We start from the raw sequence: 5,619 nt of genomic DNA on the forward strand, positions 1-5,619 counted from the left end.
TATGCTTTTGGATTCATTGTATATTCAATTTTTAAATTTTTTGTTGTACATTAAGAAACTTTCAGTAAATTGCCAAATTTTTCATGACCCCTCCATTTATAGTTTCCTTTTTGTCTGTAGCTACACACAGAGTGAGCTTTATAGAACAAATGAAATTATTTCACCACTTGGAGGCACTATGCAACATTTTACAAGTAGATCTGGGGTTTCTTAGCACAAAGATATACAAGTGTTAATCTCTGTTATTATTTGTGAAAAAAAGAAAGGTATTTTAAAATGAATGAAAATATTTTTATTCCTTTAGAAACAGCATATTGTAGTTTAAATAGAATCATTCAGGAACTCCCAACAGCCTCAGCCTCTACACTACTAGTGTAGGTATTCGCTTTTCTCTAAGTAGAATGTGTGTGTGTGTGTGTGTGTTTAGCAGAGGGAAACTCAGACATTTAAATTGTGTCACATGACTCAAAAGCCTTGATAAAAGGACAGTGACATGTAAACTATACCATATTATATCTCATTGTAGGATTTAAACTTGGTTTTTATCTGAATGTCCTAAATTTATACTAATAATGTATCCAATATTTTGACTCAAACGTTGTTCAAGGTTACTGTCACTTAGACTTTCAACTAAATTAGCAAAGAACAGAGTCAAGACATACGAGTTGCAAACATCTACGTGAATGGATGGATTTACTACTCCTGTGTCAATATAGTTCTTCATGGAGATAGGGAATACATGGAAGCTGAGTAGCTTTTCCTCCTGTAGATGTGTGTGTGTGTGAGAGAGAGGTTGGGGGGTTGGGGGGTTGGGGGGAAGGAGACAGGGACGTGGTGAGGGGGGAGTGAATGAAAGATCGAATTCCCAGGAGTTCTCATCATGGTTTTCAAAGCCATGTTTTCTTCTGATTTCTGTCCTGTGTCCCACTCTGTGACTCTAGACATAAAAGTTTTCCACCTCACTTTTCATGAATAAATCTTTAACATCCTTTAAGACTCAGATTCTCAGAGAAGAGGTTACCTCTTGCAGAACATTTCCCTCATTATCCAGTCTGAATATACTTTTTAAGCTGTGTCAGACAAGGATTTCATTGTTGGTTTCTTGCAGTATAGAGATCAAACAGAGAGTCTCACACATGTTAAGCAAGGGCTTTTTCTCTGAGTTCCTACGTCCCTGCTCTTCTGAGCACCATAGCCTAAACTGTTGTGTTCATCAGTATACTAGTGAATATGAGTTCCGTCAGGGTAAAGACCATGTCTAATTCATTTTCATATTTTTCGTACCTAGGAAAGATCATGTAATCATGTAAAACCCAAGGAAGGAAAGGAGGGAAAGAGATTATATATATATAATATATTTATATATATATATATATTATATATATATTAAAAAGGTCTAGAATCACATAATCATTTTATATTATATATTTTGTTAATTGTAATTTTAAGATGTTCATTATTTACTTGAATTTATTTAAATAATAATCACATACTAAAGTCACTCCAAAAAAAAATGTATTATGAACCTGTTTTTTAAGGCATTCACCCATGTTTACTCATAATCTCTCTTCCAGCTTGAAGAGCAACATAAACTTTAAAGCACTGCTTTTCTATATATGCCTTTGTAGAAATCATGTGTTAGAAACAAATACTGATTTTATGAACAAATTCCTTCAAGTTCTACAAGAATTTTATTTTTAGTGTTATAAGTATACGCTGTCATCAGAACTTCTTATTATGATTTTAATAAAAATATCACCTAGTGAATCAAATATTTATGACAGTGGCCCAACATAGAAGATTAAACATTCAGAACTTTTTCATGAAAATTCTGAATTTGAAATGATTTCTCTTAGTATCTGATAGTAAAGAATAAGAGAATTTTTGAATTTGAATGCTAGTTTTTAATTTTATTTTAATTTTTATTTGTTTTTAATTTTTATTTTAGTTTATTTTTGAATTTTTGAATTTGAATGCTAGTTTTAGAGCAGTCCTTGATGTTCACTGCACAATAGAGTAATCTGGTAAATGTGAAACCCCCTGATATCTAAGACACTCTCTAGAACAAATAAAGAATAAATAACCTGAGACAGGATAAGTAACAATAGTTTTTAAAAGCTTTCTGGAAGACTCCAATGTGTAATAAATCTTAGATGAGATTGTACATTTTAAGGGAGATGTGGTTGTAAACCAATTTTAGGATCATTATTCAGCAGATATTTTTATGTCTTCAAGATTTAGCTGAAGTTAGTTAAATAATAACAATATAATAAAAGTATATTTGCAAGAATATTTACAAAGAAGATGGACTCAAGGCATTTGGTCATAGTTCTTTATGTATTACTAGATTCTACGATTTACAGTTTGTAACGAGTTACGAAATACTGACAAGTTTCCTTGGATCTGAGTTTAAACCTGGGACCAGGCTTGCTTTGGGGAATGAGGCATAAGCTATGCTGTTTCTCTACATTGCCAGTCTTTTTCACTTCCTGATGCCAATGATAGCAAGGATCAATGAGGTGTAGGATGGTTTGGCAGGAGACCTCAAAGTCATCTCTGTCATGCACAGATAAGGACGAGGTCTTATCTCAGCTCCAACTTTGATGGTGTGTACTAACAGCCTTGCTATTCTCTTGGGCGGACTTTTTAAATGAAGTTTTAGTTTCAGTACAAAATAATGGGGTTCTTTATGACATCTTTAATACATACAATACACACATATCACTGTACTTAACTTTGTTCCTTCTCTTCCTCTACAGTTCCTCCCTCTACTAGTAGTCCCTATCCACCTTCCAAGAGCTTCTGCTCTCATGTCTCGTGTGTGTGTGTGTGTGTTTGTGTGTGTGTGTGTATGTGTGTACAAGTGTGGATTGTTTATGTAAAATTGGGCAAGAAAGACTAATATCATATGCTATCACCTGTGTGTATATATGTGTATGCACACAAATGTATGTGTATGACGTGAAATCAGAACACACACATGTATATATCCTCATAGCAGATAACTTGTAAAATTTTGGTTTTTTGCCCCTTTAGCCTATACCACATAGCCCCTCCTCTAATTCCATATTACAATCACACAACTATACCAATGGATGATAGATAGATAGATAGATAGATAGATAGATAATAGATAGCTACATACATACATAGATGTGTAGATAGACAGGCATGGCAGATAGATTTCTCATGGTGGCAAATATATTTGTCTTTCTGAGTCTGGCTTATTTCACATAATGTGATGGTCTCTGATTCTACGCATTTTCCTTCAGTTGGTCTACTTTTCATCCATTTCTTTATGAATGAATACAACTCCATTGTGCATATATTTCACATTTTCTTCATCCCTTTATATGTTAATGTATACCTAGGCCGATTCCATGTCTTGGATATTGTGATGGAGTTATATGCAAGTACTAACATCTCTGTGGTGTGCTGGCTTAAACTCCTTCGGGTGTCTATATCCTAAGAGTGTTATAGTTAATAATGTTAGTTCTACTATTAGGATTTTTGGAAACCCATCCCTGGTTTTTATAGCAGATGCATAAGTTTATATTCTATCAGCAGCATTAAAGACAATTTTAGCTTACCTGAGTCCCTTAACTGCACAAGAAACTGTTGTTGTTGTTGCCCCCATAAAATTCCAATGTCCAAATTCTAGTAATTGAACTGAGGTCACTAGGCATATGTGGCAAGTACCTTTACCTACTGAGGCATCTAGCCCTCCCTAGTAAAACGTTTAAATTATTGGCACCTGGGTAGGTGGGATGGGACTAACGATTTTCAAGACTAATGATTTTCTTTAAAAACGTTCTTACAACTCCTTTCACCTCACGCCTAATCCCTTTAGATAAAGGATGTTGATGGGAAGGGGATACCTCTTAGAAATAATGTTAAACTTCTCCTGTGGAAAATGAAGCCATTGCTTTTAGCTTGGAGCCCTCAGGAGGAACTGCATAGTAGGTGAAAAAGTCCCCATGTCACAGTCTGTTGTATAACTTCACAGCTTTCTAATGTCTTCACGATGAAACAAAGATTCCTATGTAGAGACCATCCCTGCTTTATCACTCTCTTTACTTCGTATTTTGTTATATATATACATATATATGTATATATAAATATTCATAGCTTTTTACAGAGTGCATCCATTTGCAGTATGTGAAGAAAACTTAAACTTGATAATGTTCAATCATTTATTGTAGATCTTTCTCATCTGAAGGCTTCTGTGGTTATTTCTTTCCTCCTTACCTTACATTTCCCTTCCAAATCTATGGGCTGAAAGGATCACTGGAACATGTGGTCCCAGATGTTTAAATATTTAAAACCTCACTGACCTTTTGCTTTTGACAAGTCTTGAATTACCTGGCCCTGCTTTCCTCTGCCCATGCTAATACATTCATCCTTGACAGTGTTGGCACCTAACTTCTATAATCAGTGTGTTTAGTGATAGGAACCTATCACAGCACGTGCATGCACACGTGCACACGCAGTACGCACGCACATGAGCACACACCTGAAGTTGTTTTACTAAATGGTTTTCTGTAAGCTTATAGATCACCATTTCAGAGCTCCAACTGTAAACAAAACAGACTAAAACTACAGCAAAAGAAAGAGCACTAATAACACTTCAAATCTCTGAGATATGAATGGGTGTGGCCTACCCACTCAGACATCGATGGGTGGGACCAAACACCAACAAGAGCAGGACTTAAGATGAAGATAACTATATTGTAAGAATCATTGAAATCACAAAATAAAATGATGGAGAGATGACTCAGCACTTAAGAGCACTGCCTGCTCTTCCAGAGGACCAGGCTTTGGTTCCAGTATCCACAGGGTGACTACTAACCACCTGTATCTCCCATTCCAGGGGAGCTGATGCTCTCTTCTGACCTCCAAGAGTACTGCATGCATGTGTGCACAGACACACATGCAGGCAAAACACCCATACACATAAAATAATATTAATCTTAAAAAGTTTTAAATAAAATGAATCTGTAGTTTCTAGAAAAGAATGATAATAAGAAAATAGCAAAGTCTGTGGATTCAGCTGAAGGCACATGAATTAAATACCTTTATTAACAAAATTGAAGTAATTAAATCAAATATTCAACTCAAAGTATTGGAATATTTTAAACTTAAAATTAAGCATACTTGACCAGCAACAATATATTTGTATATATTCTTCTTTAAAACAAAAATGAGTATTGTCAATTCTCTATTATCATAGACACATGGTGTGTATGAGGTGAGAGGGAATAAAGGCCTTGATGGTTGGATACTTTTGAAAGAATATGAGAGTAATATAGCACATAGATTATAACAGAACAACCAGTGTCCGGAGAGATGGCTCAATGGTTGAGAGCACTAGATGTTCATCCAGGGAACCTGGTTCAATCCTCAGCATGCAAATAGCAACTCACAACTCTGTAACTCCAGTTCCAGGACATATGACTCCATTTCCTGGCTTCTGTGAGCAATAGGCATGCAAATGGGACACATACATACATGTAGACAAAACACGCACAGAATACATTAGAACAGATGTGCTCTATAAAGATGCGTAGTTGCTGCAATAAAGACAAGAAGGACTCACACTCTTCTGTTAGAATTACTAAA

The sequence above is a fragment of the Arvicanthis niloticus genome, chromosome 3 (assembly GCF_011762505.2).
Source record: "Arvicanthis niloticus isolate mArvNil1 chromosome 3, mArvNil1.pat.X, whole genome shotgun sequence".
Lineage (NCBI taxonomy): Eukaryota > Metazoa > Chordata > Mammalia > Rodentia > Muridae > Arvicanthis > Arvicanthis niloticus.